Source organism: Artibeus jamaicensis, unplaced genomic scaffold, assembly GCF_021234435.1.
Source record: "Artibeus jamaicensis isolate MK-2021 breed Jamaican fruit bat unplaced genomic scaffold, CSHL_Jam_final contig_135, whole genome shotgun sequence".
Lineage (NCBI taxonomy): Eukaryota > Metazoa > Chordata > Mammalia > Chiroptera > Phyllostomidae > Artibeus > Artibeus jamaicensis.
This window is the reverse complement of record NW_026521267.1, coordinates 1614544-1641634: the sequence shown is the minus strand read 5'-3', so window position 1 is coordinate 1641634 and position 27091 is coordinate 1614544. Positions and strand designations below refer to the sequence as shown.

Here is a 27091-nt window from a genome sequence, read left to right as displayed (position 1 = left end):
CTCCCCACATTGAATATTATTGAGCATCCTCTAGCCTCAGGGCCTCCCACAGATATCTGCTTGTCTCCTTCCCTCACTTCCTTTTGGGCTTCGCTTCAAATGCCACTTTCCCACTTGACCTTCACAGGTCAACCTTCTGCAATCCTTATCCCTGTCTCTTATGTTGCTCCACCTTAGCATTTGTAATTATCTTACATTAAAAATTCATTTTACATGAATTTGTAAAATGAATTTGTAATGTATCTTACATTACTTTTCATTTCTTTTATTGTTTTCCAGCTGTAAATTCTAAAGGGGCAGGGATATTTCCTTTGGTTATCCCTCCCCCTCCCCCATTGTGACTGCTGTATTCTCAGTCCCTAAGACAATTCCTAGCATGAGTTCGTGCATAATAAATATTTATAGATTGTATATATGATAGAAAGATGGTAACGAGAAGTTTTATATCTCCTAGTTTCCACAGCTACGAATTTGGGGTATACCATTGCCTAGTCCCTGCCCTCCAGTTGTTTTCAGAAGAGGATGCTAGAGCAAGAACAAAATTCCACAGAGAACAACCTCGGCTCCTGGCTTATGCCCTGAGCCTCGCACTTTCCGGAAATAGCCCACACAGGAGGACCCTCGCCCCACATTCGCCCCTCCACACTCCTCCTCACTCTACTCTTCCTGTACTGGCTGGCTCCTGGACACGGCCCCGCTCTGCGCACTTCCGGTCCAGCCCCAAACCCGGCTGACTCCCAGTCCCGTAGCTCTTGGGGGTTTGGCCAGTTGACCACAAAGCAGGGAGAACGAGAGGGCGGAGCACAGTGGCACAAGGAGGTGGAGCTTCTGGCCTTTGCGACATAAAGAACGGCGGCGTTAATGGCGTGGGAGCCCTGGGCCCACTAGTGCTTTTGCCCCGCGTCGGTGCGACCTACGTGCGCTGGTTGAGACAGTAGACCCCGACCCCAACTGTCCAGGTGAGGTGGGTCGCACAAGCCTGTGGGCCGCACCTGCAGGCAGGGGCCGGGTGGCTGCACGTTCCTCCCTTGGGACCGCAGAGCCAGGAAGTCAGCAGGTGGGACAAAAAGTGTCCTTGACCTCAACTCTGGGCTGATGGTGGCCGGGGTGGGGGGTGAAGAAACCTGCAGTACTCCTTCGCCCCCTGTCCCTAGCTTCGCCCTGGGACTGGCCGCGGGCCTGGGGTCCGAGGGACGCGGAGTCTTCGTCTTCCCTTTGCCTCTGGATATAGGGGCTACAGGTTCAGTATGACGAGGTATCCCGTTTTTCCCTGCACCCTGGATGGCTAGGGGTGGGGTCACTTTAACGTACCCAACGGGGGGTGGGGGAAGCCCGGCTGCTTGACCAAGCCTTTAATACCCAAGCCCTACTATACGGCCGTTTCTGAAGTGGCGTTACCCCTTTGAGCAGAATTTGTAGTGTGCCGGCTCTTTTACTAAGGTGGATTGATGTTCAACTTCTGATGTGTGATCTGGGATGGGGCGAAGACAGCGGTTTCATTGAGAACGTGGAAGTTAGATGGTTGGGGAGAGCCGTGGCCTAGGTGGGCCATTGCAGCCTCTGCTCCAGGATGCGCCGCTGCCGGTGGCCAAGTGCCTTCTTTGCCTACTCTACCGCTGCCAAGTCCCTTCGGGCTTCATCTGTCACTTGCTAAATGAGAGTGTTCCATTCTTCTAACAGATGGAATTATTGGAGAGAATTATCTCCTGTAAATAAATAACGTTGCATCCCACTGTAGAACAACTTTTTAGGATGTACCTGTTTCCTTTTGTTATATTAAGAGTTTGCACATGGAAAAACTTTGAAATAAGATGCCACGCTCTGGGGCAGAAAAGGCTGCTTGTTTAAATCATTCTGCTGTTTGGAAGAATCGCCCCTTTCCTCACCACAAATGCCATGTAGGAGTCTTTCCAGTCTCTTTGCGTGTTTTACTTATAAATTGTGCCTTGGTTCATTGCTGGGAGCTCTCTGTAGGTCTGTGTGTTTGCACAGGATGGAAGTGAAGAAAGGCCACTTGCTTCCTTTCTGCTTTAGGAGACTTACCCCAAGCTATGGGACAGGGAAGCAGTGGTGTGTGTGGGCCGGGCCGTTGTTGTGAGGGAGACTATGAAGCTAAATGGCTTGGATAAAGTCAAGTGAGTCAGTCTCAAGGTCCCACCATCAATACTGTTATTAGGAAGGAGGGATTATGAGTGACTTTCTTATAAAAGAGGCCTTTGCCGTGGTTTCCAGGTTTTCCACCTTGGACTTTAAATACTTTTAAGAGAAAAAGATTTAAAAAAGTAATGATAGTTAAAATGATCTATTAAACAGAACGCTATCAGCAGCCTTGCAGTTTTAATAACTTTGTGCAAAAGTAGGTGTTTATTAACAGAGAAATGCTAAGGCAGTTAGAGAAGCAGGCTACCACTGTGGTGCCCCTGCTGTTTGATTTGTACATCGTCTAGTGGTTTAAACCATTACAAATTTAGCTGATCTGTATTGGCAAATCCAAGCCTGCTGTATGTGCTTAAATATAGTTTATATTCAGTAAAAATGAGAGGATAATCATTTTTACAGGATGAAAAAATAACTTTTTCCAAAGATCTTGAACTTCAGATAACATTTAATACCATTAAGTTAGAAAGAGAACACTTTATAGAGGAAAAGTTAGGGTTTAAAATTGTTTTAATTGAATTTATATAAACTTTGAAGGAAAACCTTTTCCCTAAATTGTATTCTTCAGAGGTGTTGAACTGATATTTGCTAACAGCATTTGTAAATCCCTAGTGTTAGTGCATCCTTTGCTCTGAGTCCTTATGAATGTTTGGTGGTGAATAGTAGAGTAACAAAGAATTGGAAAATTGTAATCATAAATAGTAAAGGTATCCAGATCCTGCCCTTTTATGGTGATTGACTTTATATGCCAGCTGGTGGATGGTTCTTTTTTAATTTTAATTTTTTCTTTGAATATAAAACATGTGGCATGTGAAAGGTCCCTCTGACCACATCGTTTCTACCTTGGACACATAGGTTTGGGATTGCCTTAAAGAGGTGGCTGCTAGGTATCTCTTCTTTGAGCCAAAGAAGGCAGGTCTAGAAAAAGGAGCCAAAATACAGTGTCCTGGCCTCACTCCTGACCAGAGGGAATGGCACAACCATCTTGCCTGGAAGGGCATTTCAGGTGTCATAGGCACTTTGCTCTCCAATTCCATGGTTATTCTATAAAGGTTGAGTGGTGGTGGCCGTAACTAGACTCTAGATTTGGGTGTAGTTTAGTCCTTGTTTTGAGGTACAAATTAGGAGTTCAGGCTCAAGGCCAGAGATTTCATTAATCATAGCAAGAGGCCAAACCTTTGGGTCAGACTACCTGGAGCTACTTGAAGGGTGGTGATAGCAGAAAGTTTTCCTTCCCCATCCTTGGGGTAACCTTGAGACACCTGGTAGGAGTTCTACACCAAAGGATTCTGAATGTTGTTGTCTGAACCATGGTGTAGAGACACCTTATGAAGTAGGTTCTCTTTTTCATCCTCTTGACAAAACTTTGAGCATGCCTGGATGCACTGTGTGTGTGTGTGTGTGTGTGTGTGTGTGTGTGTGTGTGTGTGTGAATCTTGGAATGTCCTTCTGTAGACGTTAAGGGATAAATAACTTCTAGTTTCTCAGTCTGGTTCATAGTCTGCCTTCAGCTGAAATCTTTTTTTTTTTTTTTTTTTTTGTCAAATAACCAAAAGCCCTCCAGGTAATTTTGATGTACTCAAGTTTGAGAAGTTTTAGTATGTACCAGGTTTTGTGCATTGACTGTTACTGGGTTGGCAAAAAGTCCATTTAATTTTTTTCCATAAGAGACACATTTTACATTTTCACCAATAACTTTGTTGATTTGGGTATTTTGAGTATGTTGACTGTCTTCTGTTATTGGCTTCTAATGGGTAGAGCCTGTGGGGTACTGCTAAACACCTTCTAATGCATAAGACAGCCCCACAGAAAAGAATTTATTTGGCAAAATGTCAAAAGTACCAAGAAACTTTACAAACCACTTTTGACACGTTGGATTAGTCACAGCACCTTCTCCATACACTGCACAAATATTTTTTGCATTTCAGTTGTGTTTATTGAAATATTGAAGGATAAATGCTGAAAAAGTTGCTTACTTTATTCCATCTTCAATATTAAAATAACTGCCCCCACATTCACTAATTTTGATGAGTTTTTTAAAAATTCACAGTGATATCACTGTTATTACAGTGATAATCATTTTTACAGGATGAAAAAATAACTTTTTCCAAAGACCTTGAACTTCAGATAACATTTAATACCATTAAGTTAGAAAGAGAACACATTATAGAGGAAAAGTTAGGGTTTAAAATTGTTTTAATTGAAGGTAGGAGTTCTACACCAAAGGATTCTGAATGTTGTTGTCCACTAAATTGTTTCAAATGAAGTTAAAGCAACTAAGCAATACTATAGCCATCGTATAGAAATAGCTAAATAAACTTTTTGGCTACCCCAATATTTTGTATTTCATTATAGGAAACTGACAAATGTTTTGTTATAAGACATACTCTTTTTTTCTTTGTTATTATATTATCTAAAAAATTTTTTGCTGTTGTTCAATTATAGTTGTCCCCATTTTCCCCCATTGCTCTCTTCTGCTCTACCCACACCCCACCACCCACAATCAACTCACTCACCACCTGCCCCCGCCCTGCCGGTATCTTTGTCCATGGGACTTTTATACACGTTCCTTGACATTACCTTCCACTTCTTTCCCCATTATGGTCCTTGCCCTTCCCTTATGGTCACTGTCAGTTTGTTCTTTATTTCCATGTATCTGATTCTATTTTGCTTGCTTGTTTGTTTTTTTATTAGGTTCCACTTAAAGGTGAGATCATATGGTATTTGTCTTCCACCATCTGGCTTATTTCACTTAGCATAATACTCTCCAGTTCCGACCATGCTGTATGGAAGTGTAGGAGTTCCTTCTTTCTTTATGCTGCCTAGTATTTCATTCTGCATATGTACCACAGTTTTTTTGATCCACTCATTTACCGATGGGCACTTAGGCTCTTTGTAGCACTAGGCTATTGCAAATAATGCTACTATGAACACTGGGGTATATAGGTTGTTTTGAATTGGTGTTTCAGAATTCTTAGGGTATAATCTCAGCAGGGGGATTTACCGTCTTAGAAGACAGTTTGATTTTTAGTATTGAGGGCAACTTCCATGCTGTTTTCCACAGTGGCTGCACCAATTTACATTCCCACCGGGAGTGTACCACAGTTCCATAACCTTGCCAGCTCTCCACAACCTTTTCTCCATAACCTTGCCGGCTCTTGTTTGCTGATTCATTTATGATGGCCATTATGATCAGTGTGAAGTGGTATCCCACTGTGGTTTTAGTTTGCATGTCTCTAATGGCTAGTGAAGCTGAGCATCTTTTCCTATGATGCTGGGCCCTTTGTATGTCCTCCTTAGAGAAGTGTCTGTTCAGGTCCTTTGCCTAGTTTTTAGTTGGATTGTTTGTCTTTCTGGTGTCAACTTGTGTGAGTTCTTGATAAATTTTGTAGTTCAAACCCTTGTCTGAGGTATCATTGGCAAATATATTTTCCCACGTAGTTGAATCCCCTATTCATTTAGCTGATGTATTATTTAGCTATGTAGAAGTTTTTTAATTTGATGCAGTCCTATTTGTTTATTCTTTCTTTTATGTCCTTTGCTCTAGGGAACATATTGGTGAAAATATTGCATGTGGAATATCTAAAATGTTTCTGCCTGTGTTTTTCTCTAGGGATTTTTTGGTTTCATGACTTACATTTCAGTCATTTATCCACCTTGATTATAAGTTGGTGGTCAAGATTCATTTTCTTGCATGTAGCTGACCAAATGTCCCAACACTATTTGTTGAAGAGGTTATTTTTACTTCATTTTGTGTTGCTGCCCACTTTGTCAAATATTAATTAACCATAGAGACATGGGTTTATTTCTGGGTTCTCTATTCTGTTCCATTGGCCTGTGTGCCTGTTCTTATGCCAGTACCAAACTGTTTTGATAACCATAGCCTTTGAATATACTTTGATACCAGCTATTGTGATCCCTCCTACTTTATTCTTCTCTCTCAAAATTGCTGTGGCTATTTGTGGTCATTTATGGATCCATATATATTTTTGAAATGTTTGTTCTATATCTGTGAAATATATTAATGGTATTTTCATAGGGATTGCATTTAATCTATAAGTTGCTTTGGGTAGTATGGCCATTTTGATGATGTTAATTTTTCCAATCCATGAATAAGGTGTATGCTTCCTTTCATTTCTGTGTTCCTTAACTTTCTTCAGTGTTGTACAGTTTTCTGAGTATTGGTCTTTTACCTCCTTGGTTAGGTTTATTCTTAGGTACTTTATTTTTCTTGTTGCTATGTCAAATGGGATCTTTTTCCTGATTTCTGTTTCTGATATTTTGTTGTTGGTGTACAAAAATGCCTTTGATTTCTAAATATTGAGTTTTCTTCTCTCTGATTTGCCAGATCCACTTATTCGGCCAAGTAGTTTTTTTTGTTGGAGTTTATAGGGTTTTCTATGTACACTATTATGTCACCTACAGACAATAACAGTTTTGTTTCCTCTGTTCTAATTTGGATGCCTTTTATTTCTTTTTCATGTCTGCTCACGGTGGCTAGACATTCTATTACTATGTTGTATACCAGAGGTGAAAGAGGACATCCCTTTCTTGTTCTCTTCTTAGGTTGAAAGTTTTAGTTTTTGCCCATTGAGTGTAATATTGGCTACAGTTTTCTCGTTCATGGCTTTTATTATGTTGAGGTATGCTCCTTCTACTCCCACTTTTGTGGAGTGTTTTTATCATAAATAGGTTCTGTACCTTATGAAATGCTTTTTTTGCATCTGTTGATATGATCATGTGATTTTTGCCTTCCCTTTTATTTATGTGATGTATTATATTTACTGATTTGTGTATATTATACCATCCTTGCATTCCTGGGTTGAATGCCACTTGATCATGGTGTGTGATATTTTTAATGTATTGCTGAAAGCAGTTTGCCCATATTTTGTTGAGGATTTTTGTGTCAATGTTCATCAGCAGTATTGGCCTGTAGTCTTCATTTTTCATTGTATCTTTGCCTGGTTTGGGGATTAGGATGATGCTGGCCTCATAAAAAGAGATTGGGAGTCTTCCCTTTTCTTGGATTTTTTTGGAATAGATTGAGAAGAATCAGGCATAGCTCTTTCTTAAATGTTTTGTGAAATGTTCTTGTGAAACTGTCTGGTCCAGGGCTTTTCTACGCTGGGAGTTTTTTGATTACTGCTTCAATTTCACTAGCTGTTATCAGTCTGTTCAGGCTTTCTGCTTCTTGATTCAATTTTGGAAGATTATATTTTCCTAGAAGTTTGCCCATGTTGCCCAGGTTTTCAAATTTTTCCTCATACAGTTCTTCGTAGTAATTTCTTAGAATCCTTTGTGTTTCTGTGGTATTGGTTGTAATTTTGCCTCTTTCATTTCTTTTATTTATTAGGGTCCTCTCTTTTTCTTGATGAATCTGTTAAATGCTTGATGATTCTGTTTATCTTTTCAAAGAATCAGCTCCTGGCTTTTATGAACCTTTGAATTGTTCTTTTAGCCTCTATGTCATTTAATTCTGCTATGATCTTGATTATTTCCTTTCTTCTGCTTACTCAGGGCTTTGTTTGTATTGTTCTTCCAGGTATTGTATATGTAGGATTAGATTGTTTATTTGAAATTCTTCTATCATTTTTAATAGATATGTATTGCTATGAACTTTCTTCTCAGGAATGCCTTCGCTGTGTCCCATAGGTTTTGGACTGTTGTGTGATCATTTTCATTTGTTTCCAGAAACTTTATGATTTCTTACTTATTTTTATTATCAATCCATTCATTGATGAATAGCATACTATTCAGTCTCCTTAAATTTGAATTGTTGAGTTTTTTCCTTGCAGTTAATTTCTAGTTTCAGTCCCTTGTCTGAGAAAATGCTTGATATGATTTAAATTTCTACAATTTGTTGAGGCTTGTTTTGTGTCCTATTATATGGTCTATGTTTGAAAATGTTCCTTGTACATTTGAAAAGAATGTGTTTTTTTTGCATCTTTGGGATAAAAAATTCTATATATCAGTTAACTCCAGTTGATGTAGGATATTGTTGAATGCTGCAGTATCTTTGTCAGTATTTTCTTTGGAAGATCTATCCACTTTTGACAGAGAGGTGTTAATATACCCTAGTATAAATGTGTGGCTATCTATATCTTTCTTGAAGTCCTCCAAGATTTTCCTTATATATTGGGGTGCTTCTATGTTGGGTACATATATGTTCACAATGTTTATGTCTTCTTGATGGATTCTTCCCTTGAGTATTATGAATTATTCTTCTGTATCTCACTTTATGGCCTTTGTTTTGAAGTTTATTTTTTCTGATGTAAGTATTGGTACCCTAGGCTTTTTTCCCCTGTTCATTTGCTTGGAATATTTTTCCCAACTTTTCTCTTTCAGTCTCTGTAGGTCTTTTTTTCTGAGGTGGGTCTCTTGTAGGCAGCATATGTGTAGGTCATGTTTTCTTACCTATTCAGCTACCCTATGTCTTTTGATTGGAGCATTTGACCATTTACATTTAAGGTTATTATTGATAAGTATTTATTCATTTCCATTTTGCTTCCTTTGTACATGTGTTCCTCTCTTTAATACTTTTTCTTCCTCTTTTTAAAGAAGTCCCTTCAGCATATCTTGCAATGCTGGTTTGCTGGATGTGTATTCCTTAAGCCTTCTCTTGTCTGGGAAACTCCTTATTTTGCCTTCCATTTTAAATGAGAAGCTTGCTGGATAGAGTAATCTTGGTTGCAGGCCTTTGTTTTTCATAACTTAGAACATTTTTTGCCATTCCTTTCTGGCTTGTAGTGTTTCTGTTGAGAAGTCAGCTGCTAGCATTATTGGGGTTCCCTTATATGTTAATTCCTGTTTCTCCCTTGCTGCCTTTAAGATTCTCTCTTTTCTTTTGAATTTTGCTATTTTAATTATGATGTGTCTTGGAGTGTGACTTTTGCCTTAATATTGATTGAGACTGTCTGTGCTTCCTGGACTTGCTTGACTTTTTCTCTCATCAAATTAGTGAAGTTTTCTATCATTAGTTTTCAATTTTCTCTCAGTACTGGTTGTTGTTGGTTTTTTAAAATTGTTGTCATCCTTATTTTGGTTGTGTGAAGAGGCACAGTGTATCTACCTATACCTTTGTCTTGGCCGGAAGTCTGTTTATGTCTTCTTGATAAATTCTTCTCTTGAGTATTATAAAGTGTCCTTCTGGGTCTCTTTTTATGGCCCTTTTTTGAAGTCTATTTTGTGTGATATGAGTATTGCCACCTCGGCTTTTTTTTTTTACTTCCCACTTGCTTGAAATATTTGTTTCCAGCCCTTTACTTTCAGTCTGTATAAGTCTTTTGTCCTGAGGTAGGTCCCTCTTAGGCAGCATATGTGTGGGTTATGATTTCTTATGCATTCAGCTATTCTGTGTCTTTTGATTGGAGCATTTAATCCATTTACATTTAAGGTTCTTATTGATAGGTATTTATTCATTGCCATTTTTCATACCTGTGTTCCTCTCTCTCTCACTCTTTTTTTTTCTTTTCTTTTCTTAAAGCAGTCCCTATAGCATGTCTACAAGAGCTGGTTTGGAGGAGGTATGTTTTTTTAGACTTCTTTTGGTCTGGGAATCTCCTTATTTGGCCTTCCATTTTAATTGAGAGCCTTGCTGAGTAAAGTAACCTTGGTTGCAGGCCTCTGGTTCTCATTACTTGGATATTTCTTACCATTCTCTTCTGGCTTGCAGCGTTTCCATTGAGAAGTCAACTGCTAGCCTTATTGGTGCTCCCTGATATGTAACTTCCTATATCTCCCTGTTGTCTTTAAGATTCTCTCCTTGTCTTGGAGTGTTGACATGTTAATTATGATGTGTTTTGAAGTGGGCCTCTGGGTGTCTTGACTGGGACTCTCTGTTTCCTGGATTTGTGTGACTTTTTCTCCCATCAAATTAGGGAAGTTTTCCATCATTACTTTTTCAAACAGGTTTTCTGTGTCTTGCTCTTCTTCTCCTTCTGGTATCCCTATTATATGGATATTATTATGTGTCATGTTGACCTGCATTTCCTTTAACCTTTGTATGTTGTTTCTGAACCTCTTTTCTTTTTCTTGCTCTTTCTTGGTATTTTTTTCTATCTTGTCATCCAGCTCACTGATGTGATCCTCTGCTTCATCTAGGTTGATTTTGATTCCTTCTACTGTGTTCTTCAGTTCAGAGATTGTATTTTTTATTTCCTCTTGGCCCTTGTTGATAGTTTTATTTCCTTTTTTATGTTGAGATAGTTTGCAATGAGTTCATTGCAGCTTCCCTGTAGTTTTTCGTAATTCTCAGCGAGCTATTCAGCTTTCTTATAAATATTGCTTTGAACTCAATATCCGATATTTGACTTGCCTTTATTTCATTTAGAATTCTTTCTGAGGCTGTTGGGTAAAATTGATAGTTATTTTAAGGGACAATACAGTGACTAGAGAGCGATTTGTTTTTGCAGCCCGGTGGCTTGTTTTGGCCCAAAGAGGCCTAAAGCCTCTTTTGGCTTCTCTGGACTGCTTATGGTCTGCATGCCAGAGATAACCCTTTGCTCCTTCTGCTTCTGTAAGCTGCCTCTTGCTTTCGCGCCAGAAATAATGGTCCAAAGGACGGGCCCTCCCTTGCTCTATAAAAATAACTGCTCCCCCACTGCTCAGGGCCCAGAATTTGGAGACTGACTCCTCTGGGTCCGCGAGCGTCAAATAAAGTTCCACTCCATACACCCGAAAGCAGCTGAGTTGTTTTCTGTAATATTTTGGTTCCCTGACCGAGAATGACGCTCAGGCGAACAGGCCTTTTTTTTTGGCTTATGGTGAAGGCGACCAGGGAGTGACCCAGAGGGAGCCCAGCGGCCAAAGGGAAGTACGCGCCCCAGTGATTTTGGGTCCCGGACACAACGGGCTATATGGAAGTCATCCTCTGGACTGCTCTTTGACCCAGGCAGGCGGGGTGCAGACTGGAACTATCCGGACCTGAGGAGGCACTGATCAGTAAGTACCCCAGGGACCAGAGCCCGACCAGCCCACTCCTTCCAGGGGAAGAAGAAACTGATCACCTCTCGGGCAGACGATTAGCTGTAAGACCTCTAGAGACCAATTAATTGGCCATCTGGAAGGGGAAACGTGTCCCCACCTGGGCAGTTTTACTCGGGTGGGACTGTATAGACTCTTGGATGTTTGTCTGTGTGTTTGTAGGAGTGACTGTGTTTGTGGCTCCATGGTGAAAAACCGACGGAGTAAGAGTGATCCCCCCAACACTGGAAGTACAGGAGGTGGCCGAGGCCCGTATGGACCCCTGCACATGGTCCTGCTAAACGAGTCGCCAAGGAGACAAGCAGGACTACCCCAGCTGAGCCCCCCTTGATTGAGCCAGGAGTGAGCTGTGAAGACCTCCTGGGCCCCCACTGGTGGCCCTGGCAGTGGGTTTTTTGGGAAACCAGATACCTCCTGGGAGCAGGGAGCCACCAGATTCCCTAAGCAGAGGAACCAAGAGTAAAAAGAATGATAGATAAATCTAGATAAGTAGAAATATGTATAAAGGATGTGAAAGTTTTAAACCTGGAGTAAAGGAAACCTCAATTACTTGTTTTCTGGTTTTGTGGGAAAGGAGCAAATTTCTCACATGTGGTTCTGTTTCTGATCAGAAACCTGTATTGTAAGACCTAGGAAAGGTTGCCTGTAGACAGTTGGGGAGAATGCCTTTGCCATCCGGGACCTAAGAAGGGTCAATTGGGGCTGATGAGTGCTTCAGCCTGTGGCAAAGCAGCATGTCTCTGCCATGAGACTGGGACTGAAGGAGCATGTCTCTGCGAAGCACCAGTGGACGCATTGGTGCAAGAGAATGCCTCTACCTGTGTATTGTTTTGGAACTCTGTGTTTTGGATTTTGCTCTGTATCTGCTCTGAAATGGAAAAATGAAAAGCCCACTGGCAGGTGACAAAGACCAGGGTTACAGGTGCCTACAGTCCTCAGCCTAGCTGGCTTAGACCCAGACCAGACTGCCACAGGGCTTCAGAAACTCTCCCACTCCCCTCGGAGAGGCCCTGTCTAGAGATCTATAATCATTCACCGAGAAGGAGACTGACCCAGTGTTACTGCGGTGTGTAGATGACCTCTTTTCAGCCGCACCAACCCAAGACAGGTGCTGGGAGGGCCCTTGCCAGCTATTTGAACTGCTAACCAAGACACGGTACTGGGTGTCCTTAAAGAAGGGGCACAAATTGAAACAGAGTGGGCACACTGCATACTGACCCCAGAGCTTGGGAAAAGTAGAGCGCATGAACCAGACTCTCAAGGAAACTAGCTCAGTTCCACCAGGAGACTGGACTGCCTTGGACTGATTTGCTGCTGCTGGCACTACTTAGGGTTAGGAATGCCCCTAACCTTTCAGGCTATTCCCCGTATGAGTTAGTCTTTGGAAGACCTCCTCCCATCCTCAGAATAGATAAAGGGGGACGCCAGACAGCAGGAAATCCCCTGGTGACGTTGCCTTCTGGGGAGGTGAGGCCCACTATGGCTTCTCCCGCCCTGCAAGTAGGAGAAGTCTCCACCATGGATTTGCAGCCTCTGCACGTGGGCTCTGCTCACCTGCTGCACCAGGGACCTCGGGGGTTTCTGTGGCCTCCTTAGCTCCGGAGACTGGAACCAGAGCCTTGGGGCTGCAACACAGGTGGGCAGAAGCAGAGTCGGGGTCCTGCCATTTTGGGTAAAATGGATGAGCCACGTGAATGCCCCACCATGGAGGAAAGAGCATTCATGGGCGTCGCCATCTTGCAACTGGCTAAGGCTTCTTTTCAGATTATGAGCTGTATGCTGCTGCTGTGTGGACACTGCAGCAGTCAGGTTCTCTGTCTAACTGGTTCTGATAGGAATAGCTCTAGTTTTGAAGGTCGTGAACTGAGGTCCAAGGTTGACCATCTGATTTATAGGGTGTTTGCAAGGTCTAAGCTTCAGAAAGGTGAAAAATGTCCCTGCGAATCTAGGGACTTTTAGTAGAAGATGCCTGTAGCACAAGGGACTTTTAGCTGTCAGATACTGAGTTTAAGTACTGTCCTTCCAAGTGTGGGAAAGGAACAGTGATTAAAAGTGAATTTTGGATAAAGCTGGGTAGGTAAAAAGGCTCCCTCCCATCATGAAGGGATGATTTTCTCCCTTCATCTGAAAATGCCAATTTTCAGAATTTGGCATTCTGAAGGAATAAATGATGACATAAGTTTTATTTGTATAAAACCAATAAGGCCAGTCATTAATAGTGGTTTTGTTAACCAGGACTTTTACTGGAATGTCACGCCTGAAGGAGGCATGTATAGGTTCTGGTCATTACCAGAGAGCTCAGAGGAACTGGGATTGACCTATGAAGCTAGTGAAAGCCCACGAGAAAAGCCTGGTACTTTGGTTGGTTGTGTGGTTCCAGGCAGCCTTTCCAGGGAAGGAACGAAGGTTGCCTCCCTGAAAGATGGCTAAAAAGAAACCTGTAGGCACAATGGAGGCACAAGGATTTGAGTTAAATGACTGGTACAGGCAAAGCCATATGGCAGATGTGTGCCTCTGCTTCTGTGCCCTAAGGGGCGGGCTGCGAATTCAATCTGAAGGTTCCCTGTGTGGGTTCCAGCAAAGTGGACTTAAGGATCATAAGTAATCCAGGTTGCTCTTGGTGTATTTATGCAAATGAACAGTCAAAATCAAAAGCGGGACCCAAAGTAGTCCCTGTAATAACTGTAAGCGTGATCTTAAGGAGAAAAATTATAGTTCAAGGAAAATCACTATGCTCAGTATTGGACATCAGAATTGTGCAGCTAACTGTCTTAAAAGTTTGTTTTCATTTAAGAGTTGAAACCAGGTTTGTGATGTCACCGAAGATGTACAATTTACAGGTGCAAAGGACCTGTCAAATTGCCCCTGTTAAATGTCATTGTAGAAAGGATCTTGCAATGGAATGTCATCCCAAAAGTCTCACAGGCGCAGCAACCGGTTTGGGGATTATTATGTGAATTAACTTGTGTGTTCTTTTGTTTTCATAGTGTGTAGTCCTATGACCTGCCTATGCCTATAGATGATTAGTTACAATATAGGCCTCACTTAAGGAGCCCCTCTTTGTCATCGCCCCCCTGAGACTCAACGGTTTGATTGAACTAAGTAGTTAGGTTGATAAAGGGTTGGGGCGGTCTGTGGGCTTCACTTTAGAACCGATTTTCCCTTTTCTGTCTTGATAGCTTGGACAGAAAGGGCTTAGAAATCTGAAAGGAGGGAAATCCTAATGTATTCCCCTCAGTCCGAGTGAAGTATAGTGGGCCACAAGAGTCTTGGATAGGTGTAGCATGCCTTGTACACCTTCCTCCAGATAAGCCATTCTTTACTGAAGTTCCTGCCTTTGTCATTTAATAGTTATAATTTAATTGTGCTTTCAATTTCTTGCCTAATCTGTCACCTCCGGAATATGACCTGACCAGAAGGCCAACAGTCCCGTAATGCCAGCCTTTGGACACCAAGCCTGCAACTTCCTGATGACAGCCAACTGACCAGGAAGGACCCTGTAAGGTCCTTCCCCTTTCTGGAAGGACTCCCTCCGTATTGCAACCCCCCCCCCTTCTTTCAGGGTAACCGTGACCCAAGGGTAGGTAGGACGACGTCCATGTCCAGCCGGAAGTAGGTACAAGATGATACCCTCATCCATTGTCCTTTATGTGATCCCAGAAGGAGAAAGGAATTTTAGAACCCCTCTTTAATAGTAAATTACAGGAGGAGAAAAATAATGAGGAAAGAAACCTCATTAATGCTCTGAATCCAGGGAAAGGGGGGACCTGTACGTTTCTAGGAGAGAAATGTTGCTACTATGTAAATCAGTCAGAGATCATAGCAAAGAAAGTTAAAGAAATCAGAGAGAATATAAACCATTGCATCAAAGAAACAGAAAGTTAGAATTAGAGAACTGGGGGAATAAACTCTCAAGCCTGACTCCAGTGGTTGCTCCCCTTCCTGGGACCCCTAATCATCATTTTCTTAGGCCTGAGTTTTGGCCCCTGTATACTACGGACCATAGTCCATAGTCTAGAGGCCACAGTGACTCACAGAACAACCGCCAAGATCCAGTCCCTCCAGAGACATCATTATCAGAAGATACCCCAAGATTTATAGGCCAGCCTTATAGTGATGCTATACCAGCTAACAGTGCTGTCAAGCATCAAAGGGGGGAATGTTGGGGGAAATTCATAGCTATTTTAAGACACAACACAGTGAATAGAGAGTGATTTGCTTTTGTAGCCCTGTTGTTTTTGCAGCCCAGTGGCTTATTTGCAGTCTGTTGGCTTGTTTTGGCCCAAAGAGGCCAAAAGCCTCTTTTGGCTTCTCTGGACTGCCTATCATCTGCATGCCAGAGATAACACTCTGCTCCTTCTGCTTCTGTAAGCTGCCTCCTGCTTTTGTGCCAGCAGTAATGGTCCAAAGGACGGGCCCTCCCTTGCTCTATAAAAATAACTGCTCCCGTGCTGCTTGGGGCCCAGAATTTGGAGACTGACTCCTTTGGGTCCTCACACGTAAGATAAAGTTCCACTCCTTACACCCGAAAGCAGCTGAGTTATTTTCTGTAACAAGGCTTCCTCCTTTCCTTTCATTTGGGGATTGTTTCTTTGTCTTCCCATTGTTTGCGCGACTCTTCTTGTGAGCCTCTGCTTCTTAAGCTGATCTTTTCTGCCTCCCTCGGTTTCTGGTTTGAACCTGTATGGTAGAAGACATGTGAGAATCAGTGGTGCAGTGTCCTTGATCTCCTGAGCTCACTGGTCTTGGGGTGTCATTTATATTGGCTCTCTGAATGTCTTTGGGTTTTGATTGTTGTTGGGTTTTTCTTTGGTGGGTTCTTCCCTCCTGCTGGTTAACTGAAGGTCACTATGTCAATCACATCTTATATTCTGTTGTGCAGGTATGAAAAGGTTGTGTTGAAGCTGGTTCTTGTGTCTGTATGAGGTTTTGAGGCTTCTCTCTCACTGTTGTTCAGTTGATCTGGGTAATTTCTCTACCATTTAGTTGTATCTCCTGATCTGTCCTGGGTTGAAATTAGTGTGGCTTGCCCTCACTCTTTCACCTTCTTCCATTGTTATCTGCTGGTGGTTCCTTTGTTGGTGAGTTTCCTCTTCCAGCCAGTGTACTGGTGTTCACAGCTCCCACCTACTCTTTTTTGTGATCAGTTGGAAAGGGAAGGCAAATTGGTTTAAGACAGCAGGAGTGTATTCTATGGTATTTCATGTATCAACCCGTAGAGAAGAGAAAGGATATCCTTTGGATATGTATAGTGGTAACTGTTGGGAACTGCTCTGCCTTGTTTCAGGAATTATAACTACCCCCCATGGCTAAGGATGAGTGAGCAACCTCCAGAATGTGATCCAGAGGAGACAAAGTTTGTCTCTAGCAGCAAATGCTGCCTCAGCTTACTCCCCCTTGCTCCAAAGCATGGTCAATAGAGACGGGTATGACTCCACACAGCGAGGGGCAACCTAAGCCAGACATGATCACTTGGGAAGCCATCATGGAAGAACTCGGGGGCTGTGACAAAGAGGGGGCAATGGATCCTTGCCCCCTGCCTATTCTGAGATAGCCCCAGTCCACATGTGCTTTCGGAGAAGCGCTTCCGGGCTCTAATCCACTTAAGCCTGAAAACCTGTGTGGGGAGGCAGTGCAGCTCTTTGCCTTGCTAGAGCGGTATCCGGGGTGATCTGACATAAGAAAGAATTCCTAAAAATCCCGTGAAACGTGCTTTGTAAGAGTGCTTTCATTTATATGTTAAAGGTCTGAGCAGGAAATGAGTATGTCTCCCAGAGTTTCTGCAACCCCCTTTCCTGACAGATACTGATTCAGACTAAGCCCTCTGATTTCTTTGAAATGTTATCTACTGTTTGATCCTTGCCGCCTTGTATTCCTGTGTATTACAACCCAATAAAAGCCTCTGGAGCAAGGGGCTCCTGGCCTTTTTCTTCTGAGAAACTCCTTATCTGTTCTCCTTATCTTTTTTCTCCTTATCTTTTTGTAAAATTCTTCCTATTCAAGCCTGCTGCTGGCCTCTCCTATTCAAGCACCTGGCCTCTCAGTCAGCGTCTAACACTGCCCAGCTCTTCCCAACCAGTGTCCATAGTCTCAGTGGGTGCACACTGCCCCTGTGTGTTTGCCATTTTGTCCTTATTCCTGCCCTCTGACTTCAAGCATCCAGGTCCCTCCTGGTGCTGCTCAAACCTTGTTTGGCAGGGGAGGGAGCTGTTGACCTGGCTCTCTCCCTAGAATCCTGAGGCAGACCTGGTAGGTGCCGGGCCTAGCGCTGCAGCTGCCCTGGTCCCTGTGCTGGTTGCAAGGACCTTATTGTTCTGAAGCACTCTCCTCACCATCTGATTTTTCAATGTCCTCTACATTTTTGGTCTCCAGTCTTCATATATGCTGGGATACCATTTGCTGTTCACTCTGTTCCTCAGAAGATCAGCTAGGTGTTTCATCCATGTGCAGAGGAAAGTGAACTCTGCTTCCACCTATCTCACTGCCATCTTTACAAGTCAGTTTACATCTTGATTGGCTATATTTTCATAATCAAACCAGTCTCTTTCATTGTACAAACTGGATGTTTCTGTACAAGACTAGAGGGGCCAGATATTGTCCCAGAGTAGGTTTTCTATCCTGGTATGTCTGGATTGTCCCACTGCTGACAGCATCAAGTCTACAGAAGTCCTGTGTCAGTTCAGATTACATTTTTATCACTCACCTCATTTACACTTATTTATGCCTTGGCATCTTAGCAAGAGAATTCTTGCTACCACATATTAAGAGAGCAGCTTCTAGAACTGTCATAAAGTAGGAGCTTAGAAAATGTTTGTTGCATGAATATTGTGTTATACAAAAGAGATGAGATACATAATCTCTAAAACTATTAAATCTGCATTATTAAGCTTAGGCTGCCATAACAAAATACGACAGACTGGGTGGCTTAAACAACAAAAAATTATTGGGTTGGCCAAAAAGTTCATCTCTTTTTACTGTAAAATAAAAGACACATTTTTTCATTTTCACCAGTAACTTTATTAATTGGGATATTTTCTTTTTTTATTTTTTATTGATTATGCTGTTACAGTTGTTCTATTCCCCCTTTCATTCCCCTCCAACCTACCCCCCATCCCCACCATTACCCCCCCTTTAGTTTATGACCATGTGTCTCAAGTCCTTTAGATTATATATTTCCTATGCTATTCTTGTCCCCCATCTATTTTCTATCTACTGTCTATGCTACTTATTTTCTGTACCTTCTCCCCCTTCTCCTCCTCCCACTCCCCTGTTGCTAACCCTCCTTGAGATCTTCATTTCTATGTTTCCACTCCTGATCTAGCTGTCCTTTTAGTTTGCTTTCGTTTTAGGTGTGGTTGTTAATAACTGTGAGTTTGTTGTCCTTTCACTGTTCATGTTTCTTTAACTTCTTTTTCTTAGATAAGTCCCTTTAACATTTCATATAATAAGGGCTTGGTGATGATGAACTCCTTGAATTTGATCTTATCTGAGAAGCACCTTATCTGTCCTTCCATTCTAAATGACAGTTTTGCTGGATAGAGCAATCTTGGTTGTAGGTCTTTGGATTTCATGACTTGGAATAACTCTTTCCAGCCCCTCTTGCCTGTAAGGTCTCTTTTGAGAAATCCGCTGACAGTCTGATGGGAACTCCTTTGTAGGTGACTGTCCCCTTAGCTCTTGCTGCTTCTAGGATTCTCTCCTTAATTTTAATTTTGGCTAATGTAATGATGATGTGCCTTGGTGTGTTCCTTCTTGGGTCCAACTTCTTTGGTACTCTCTGAGCTTCCTGGATTTCCTGGAAGTCTGTTTCCTTTGCCAGATTGGGGAAATTCTCCTTTATTATTTGTTCAAATAAGTTTTCCACTGGTGGCTGTGCCTTTCCCCCTTCTGGTACCCCTATAATTCGGATGTTGGAGCGTTTAAAGATGTTCTGGAGGTTCCTAAGACTCTCCTCATTTCTTTGAATTCTTGCTTCTTGACTCTTTTCTGTTTGGCCATTATTTGCTTTCTTCTGGTCCACTCCATTGATTTGAGTCCCAGTTTCCTTTTCATTGCTATTGGTTTCCTGTGCAATTCCATTCATTTCAATTAGTTTCGCCTTCATATATTTGTCTAATTTGTGGCTATAATCAACCAGTTCTGTGAGGATCCTGATCACCAGTGTTTTAAACTGTGTGTCTGAGAGTTTTGCTATTTCTTCATCGCTTAGATCTATAGGCTCTGGGGCTTTGAGATCTTCTTGTGTCATTTTTGGTCTGTTCTGGCCCTTTAAGTGTGCGAAGCGGCGCCTTGGACTCCCAGGTAGCTGGGTTGTGATGCTGTATGTGGGGGCCTGGTCAGAGCGGAGAAATGGCGACCCCCTCTGCTGTTTCTCACAGCTGGGTGTGGAGTAGCGCCTTAGGTGGTTCACCTGGGCCGGGTCACTCAGAGTCGCTGGGTTATGATGCTGTATGTGGAGGTGGGGTCAGAGCAGGGAAATGGCGGCGCCCTCCACTGCCGATGGGACCCGCCGGGCCCGGTCCAACCGCCCACTCCCTCGCCTGTCCACCCGCACACAAATGTGCGACCACAGTCAACACCCAGCCCCACTCCCCCGCTGTCTCCCCCGTGGTCTCTCGCCTGGTCGCTTGCTCGGTCGCTCACTAGGTCCAACCCTGCACTTGGATTCTGTGCGCCTGGATTCCACGCGCCTGAGTTCGTCTGACCGAGTCCTCCTGTGCAACCCTGCTTCACCAGCCGCTGGTTTCGCCCCTTACCGGTCAGGCTGAAGAATTTGTTGTTAATGGACTTCCGAAAAGTTCAATTTTCCGTGTTCTGGCTATGTTTTCTGTTGCTAATATTTAGTTGTCTCTAAACTTGGTTGCGTGAAAAGGCACGGCACATCCACTTATGCCTCCATCTTGGCGGAAGTCCTCCTGGATATTTTCTTTATGTCGGCTATCTTTCACATGGTATAATGCTGATTAATCTCAATTAATGTTTCAGTTTGATCGCTGTCAACTTCAACTGATTACATGAATGTGGAGCATTGTCCAGTGAGAAATCTCCTGCACAGAACGTTGCAAACCACTTTTCATGTTTGATCAGTCATAGCACCTTCTCCATATACTGCAGAAATCTTTTCTTGCATGTCAATTGTGTTTTTATCTTTCTTGAAATAAGAAAGCCTAATATACCAAAAATATTGCTATTTTCTTCCATCTTCAATAATAAAATGGCTATACAAAAATTTACCACTTTTGTTAAGTTTTTTTTAAGTGCATGCTGATGTGACACTTGTCACAATACAATCCAACAAAATTCTTTTAAATGAAGTCAAAGACAACTAAGCACTAGTAGAGCCATCTTACAGAAAACAAACAAACGTTTTGGCCAACCCAGTATTTTCTCATTGTTTTGGTGGCTGCAGTCCAAGTTGAACGTGTGGGCATGGTTGGTTTCTGATGAGGGCTGTTGGGTTGCAAACAACTGCCTTCTTGCCATATCCTCACCCACTCCCCTTTGTGTATTCATACTCTGATTTGGTCAGGGACTGGTCTTTATGACCTCATTTTGTTTTAATGACTTCCTTAGAGAATCCCATCTCCAAATATGGTAACAGTGGAGATTAAGGCTTCAACATGAACTTTGGGGGAAAACAAACATTTGGTCCAATATTTCAGCTGCTTTAGTTTGTGAGAATATTTTATAAAAGTGCACAACCTAATTCATATATATTGATGGCTGAAGAAATTAGCTTTAGAATCTTTAGGAACCTAGAGACTTGAACATGGAAGTTACTGTCCCCAAATACACTGTTCCTTACATGCAGGCTACTTTAATATCCTTAACTATTACAGTTTCCCTAAGAGCATTTTGGGTTTTTAAAGTCTCTTAAGGACAACTATATAGTGTTCAACTTTATGGGAAAATATATTTGCAAATGATACCTCAGACAAGGGTTTGAACTCCAAAATATATATGTAAGAACTCACATGACTCCATTCCAGGAAGACAAGTAACCCAATTTTAAAAAATGGGCAAGGGACCTGAACTGACACTTCTTCAAGGAGGACATAGAGAGGGCCCAGAGACATATGAAAGGATACTCAACATCACTAGCCATCAAAGAGATGCAAATTAAAACCATGATGAAATACCATTTCACACTGGTCAAAATCGCCATTATAAACAAATCAACAAACAAGTGTTGGAGAGGTTGTGAGAAAAGGGAATCCTGGTACTCTGTTGGTGAGAATGAAGACTGGTATAGCCACTGTGGAAAACAGTATGGAATTTCCTCAGACAACTAAAAGTGGAACTGCCTTTTGACTGGGCAGTTCCACTGCTGGGATTGTACCCTAAGAATCCTGAAACACCAATCCAAAAGAACCTCTGTGTTGCAGACCCTGTCCAGCAGAGTCCGCCTGTTGTGGCTGATGATGAGAATCAATGCACAGGCGACAACAACCCTGTGTGGAAAAAGGTAACAGGCATGACTACTCTCTCAAAGGGAGAGTGCCTATGGTGCCTCGGCCACTCTCTCAAGAGGGGAGTGCCACGACCCTTGCCTAGACAGGCTTTTATTGTTTTCCTGGGGTCTTACATCATAGAAAGATTTATCATCTATCACACAGAATGTTATTGTCTACATTCTAGGTACAATCAAGGCAATAAAAATAACATGCAGAGGGAGATGGCAGCGAGCTCATTAGCTCTGTCCTTGGGAGGGCTCACTCGGGTTTGGGAAGTTACCTTGAAGATAAACAATACACATTTGTTGCTTTAGACCAGGGTGAAGTAGTTTTAGCAAGAGCAAGCCATAACAGCCTGTAAATATTTTCTGGGCCTGATTCCCACGAGAAAACTCAGATTGAAGATCTGGCTCCTGCCCACCACTTCCATCTGTAGGTTTTCCATACAGAGCTGAGTTTTTCTTTCTGCTGTGTAGTATTCCATTGTGTAAGTGTACCGTGGTTTTTTGACCCATTCATTTACTGATGGGCACTTAGGTTGCTTTCAGCTCTTGGCTATTGTAAATTGTGTTGCTATGAACATTGGGGTGCATACGTGTAGGGGAGTGGTTTGTCTTGGCCTGGCAAATAAATTATATTTATTTTTCTCTGAAAAAATACTACATAGAAGTAATACCTGCTTGAGTGTGGTTGGTAGGGTAATAATACAGGTGTAATAATTCATACTTTTAATATGAACATTTCACCTAAAATGTCATATGGTGTGCTTGAGTGTGATACTGGTATGTTACAGAATTACATACTTATGATTTTGCAGTAATAGATTTTATAATAAAAAGGTGGTGTTATTTGTGTCAGACCTTGTGTTTATTTTTAGATGTTTTGTTAATTTTTTTCTGTTTTGGACAATGTCCAGCTTTGTAGTTCCTGAGAAACAAGTATAAGCTGAGTGATTGGTTTGTGATTGTGTGTATCCAGCATAAACTTGGGGCTTTATGTTCTTTGTTTGGTCAGCAGAATATACTGAGCACATGTATTTTGGAGCCAAAGCTGCTGGATTGTATAGATAGTTTTACATAAAATATAATAGGTGGCTTTAGGGGTTATCTTGGGGAGGGACAAAAAAAGTGCCTTTGGGGAAGACTGCCTTTAGGTTTTCCGGAATACCTCTGTGCCTTCTCATTTCTCAATTAGGCCATTTATTATCTTTACATTCTTAGAGAATTTTTTTGTTTTGTTATGTTTTTTTTAATTAATCTTTTTATTGATTATGCTGTTACAGTTGTTCTATTTCCCCCCTTCATTCCCCTCCACCCTACCCCCCATCCCCACCATTACCCCCCTTTAGTTTATGACCATGTGTCTCAAGTCTTTCAGATTCTATATTTCCCATGCTGTTTTTGCCCCCCCCCCATCTATTTTCTATCTACTGTCTATGCTACTTATTTTCTGTACCTTCTCCCCCCTTCTCCTCCTCCCACTCCCCTGTTGCTAACCCTCCTTGAGATCTTCATTTCTATGTTTCCACTCCTGATCTAGCTGTCCTTTTAGTTTGCTTTCGTTTTAGGTGTGGTTGTTAATAACTGTGAGTTTGTTGTCCTTTCACTGTTCATGTTTCTTTAACTTCTTTTTCTTAGATAAGTCCCTTTAACATTTCATATTATAAGGGCTTGGTGATGATGAACTCCTTGAATTTGATCTTATCTGAGAAGCACTTTATCTGTCCTTCCATTCTAAATGAAAGTTTTGCTGGATGGTAGATTACTGTTGGCTTGATGAAGATTGAAGAAAAAAAAATTCTCAAAGACCTACAACATTCTTAGAGAATTTTTTTCTTCAAACTTCATCAAACCAACAGTAATCTACCACAACAGGTACTTGCCATGTCATGGCAAGTGTTTCAGGTCAGTATTTCCAACATTTTCCCTTTAATTGTTTGAAGTGTAATTTACATTTTAAAAAAGAACATGTCTTTTGGTGCACAAATCCATGCATTTTTGTTGATTGTATACATAGGAGTTGAATTGCCAATGTCATAGGCTAGGTATGTATTTAACACTGGCTGATAATATTGAACAGGTTTTTAAAGTTGCTATGTCATTATAACCCCACTGTCAAGAATCTGAGCATTTCAGTTTCTTCATGTCTTCACCAGTACTTGATATAATCAATCTTTTCTATTTTAGTCAGTGGTACAGTATACTGATACACTTTTTTTTTAAATCAATTTGAGAGAGAGAGAGATTTGTTCCATTTATTTATACATTCACTGATTGATTCTTGTATGTGCCCTGACAGGGGACTGAACCCACAACCTTGGCATATTGGGACAATGTCCTAACCAACTGAGCTAACTAGCCAGGGCCCTGATAAATCTTTAACAACCACCCCCCACCTTCTTCAAAAGTCCTGATTTGTAACATTTACTAATTATTGTGGTGTAAATACTCCCACCAGGGAAGATTTCAAACTACCGACATAATGTCATTGAAACAGTTGGGCAAAGGGGAATACAGCCAGTTTTCACCAGTCAATATGGGCAGCTTTAGCCACCTGATATTGTCCAGTTGGTGTCTTTTGATAGCCATCAAAGTAAGGAGAAGAGTGGGAAATCTATGAAGTCATTGAGCTGTATACTGTCATAAACATCAGCTGGGATTTACATTGGCCAGAAGGTCTTAATTGGAGACTGAGGTCTAGAAGCTGCCACTCACAGTTTGAATGTCAGGGAAGATGGTACAGTTAGAAACAATTACCTTTGTACCCTGGCTGCACCCTTGTATGCTCCAATTGTACTCTTTCAGCCTACTGATAAAATCTCCATCTATGTGCTTATGTATAGAATATCAGCTCCTCATCTGTAAAATGTGGTGATCGAATGGTGCTCTCTGGGTCCTTTTTCTGACTCAGATACTGTATAACATTACCACCAGATTGGGGGTTCACAGGTAAAGTAAGAAACCAGCTTATCCAAGGGAAGTTTGGGTGGTTAGAAAAATCACTTGTAAAGCATTCAGTAAGAGTGCATATAAGGAAAACAGCTAGTCTGGATCTTAGACCCACTCAGTGTTAAAAATTCAAGTTTATATTTATTGAGATAATGAGCTTTATTACTCACCACTTTGGTTAAAAATCCATTTGATATTTTAACAAATGCATTTTGAAGACAGATCATTTCAACATTCATTGTGTCAAGGGAAATTGGGAAGCAAATGATTAGATTGAATAAAATTATTTTGGTGGTTGTTCAGGAATCAGAGGTCTGTTTTAGCAGATACCTTTCACTGACTCACCATGGTTCCTTCGGGAGGAAAACTGTTGCTGCTCATTTCATGCAAATGCTGTTTAATATTTGAGTAGAAGCAGAGAGAGTTGAGTTTAGGGGTTGTAGTATAAAAAATAAAGATTCCAGTGTGTGTAATTCAAAACAGGAAAATTCTCACGAGGACCTGAAACAAAGACCTGGCCTCTGGAATTGAAGGTGGCTTCTGAAGTTTTCAAATACTTCACTTTTATACTAACCCAAGTATCCAGTAGTCTGTGTTTTAACCTGTGTGTATCTTAATCATCTCCTTGAAAATTAACTCATTACTTTCATTTCACATTGGGAAATAGTAGATACAGAGTAAAACTAATAAAAGATGAATTCCTGTGCTCCAGAGTTTATGGTCTAAAAATAAACTATACTTATTAGCCCTTTTGTTCACACTTTATGCTATTACATGGGTGCTGGTAAGGCCAGAGTCTTGGCTTGCCAGGGGCAACTTAGCATGACTGTTTACCTGTCTGAATTCCATATGTGAAATCATGGCCAGTTGGCTGCTCAGTGAACAGAGGTGACAATGTCATGTGAGTTAGTTGAGTGTGGTTGTGTTCCCATTGCTGGACAGGGTTTCCCTTTACATCTTCCATGCCAGGATTTGCCAGTGGTTTTAGAAATTATAAGGTCTGGGCGTAGTGCAGAAGAATGGTTGAATACTGCTTCCAGGCACAGAGCAAAGGCCCCAGTTGTACTCTTGCTCTAGGTGTCAAGATGGTAGGGGACACAGTACCACTGTGACTGACTCAAGCTATGTGTAAAGAATACTGTGTCCACTTTTAAAGTAAATTTGAGTTAACTAATTTTTCTTCAATATAGAATTTCCAAAATTGAAGGAATCTTTGAGGTAATGTCCTCCTTTTACACTGGAAGAAACTAAGACCCAACCAGCTATTACTGGAGTCAGGCTGAGGTGCTTGATCCTGTGACAGGAGCACACTGCCTCTGACAGGGTGACTTGTTCACATACTTAAATGAGGGCATGTATGCATTCCATCAATTGTACCTGATTCCAGACTTGGGAGCAGAACATTTCTTTTGCATCTCTTGTACACTACTGGTCTGTCTCGAATTTACACATGGAATTTGCATAACTATTGAGTAATTGCTTATTTCTTCAAAAAGATCTTTGCAACAAAACCTGTAATAAGATACTATTTACCCCTATAATGTTAAAAAACAAACCAATAGTTTGATAGCATGTTGTTTTGCCCAAGGATGGAGAAACAGGCACTCTTCATACATTGCTCATAGGATTATAAGTTGGTTTACATTCTATGGAAGGCAATTTAGCAGTATCTGTCAAAACTGAAAAGATTCATGCTGTCAAACAATGGTTGTTGGTGCCAACTCAATGCCAACAGGAATCCCCAATTTGGAGTGTGGTGCAGAAGAAAACTATTCAATTCAAATAGCTTATGATATTATAAGGCTCAGAAAATAGCACAGCTATGAGGTGCCCCTGGGGCCAGGTTTCTCTTTGGCTAGACAGCCTTGCTGGTCTGCTCTGCTCTGCTCCATGCTGGTCTACTTTGCCATGCACTGGTCTCTTTTGCTCTGCCTCAGTGAGAGTTCTTTGGTGTTTCAGCTCAGCTGCAGAAATGCAGTCTTTGGTGAAAAGGGAACTGTGCTCCTAGAGCCAGAGGGGTGCTGACAGAAGTCCTTGTCTCTGGTCCCTGATTATACCATCCTCACACAAATGAGGACTCCAAAACCTTGCAGTTTGGAGGGCTGGAAGATGGTGACTGAGTAGGTGGAAGTTGAATCCACTTGCTCCTGCCACAATCCATATTTTTGGCTGATATTCTAACAATGAACCTGAACAATCAACAGCATCTTAGCTGATATGACATTTTGAAGCCAAGGAGTACAGAAGATGCTTTGTACCATTCAGTAAGGGGATTCTATAAGTTGAAGGGGAAATACCCTGTTCATGGCTCCTGTAGAGTCAGAGATACCAGACAGAAATCTCAGCTTTGGAGTTTCTTCCCCTCTTGGAGCAGGAAGCCTTCATTCCAGTCAAGGGATTCCCAACCCTAATCAGGAGTGACTTAGCATAATATACTGAGTCTGTGAGACTTGGGCTACGCACAGCACATCCATAGCTACAGTGCCAACATGGAGAGCTCCAAATAGAGACTCAGACTCCTAAGTGAACAGGTTGCCATACCTGGGTCAG

General features: G+C 41.8%; 1 protein-coding gene across 7 annotated transcripts in view; it reads left to right on the top strand.

The window, feature by feature from the left end:
* Positions 1-782: 782 nt before the first annotated feature.
* NINL (ninein like) overlaps positions 783-27091 on the top strand; it is a 208288-nt gene continuing 181979 nt past the window's right edge. For 6 of the 7 annotated variants that reach the window (XM_053667257.1, XM_053667264.1, XM_037155282.2 and 3 more), the window contains exon 1: positions 783-959. The gene's annotated coding sequence lies outside the window, so the exon portion shown is untranslated. Of the gene's footprint in view, positions 960-10925; positions 11098-27091 lie in introns of all 7 variants that reach the window. The other variant, XM_053667247.1, reaches the window with a different exon arrangement.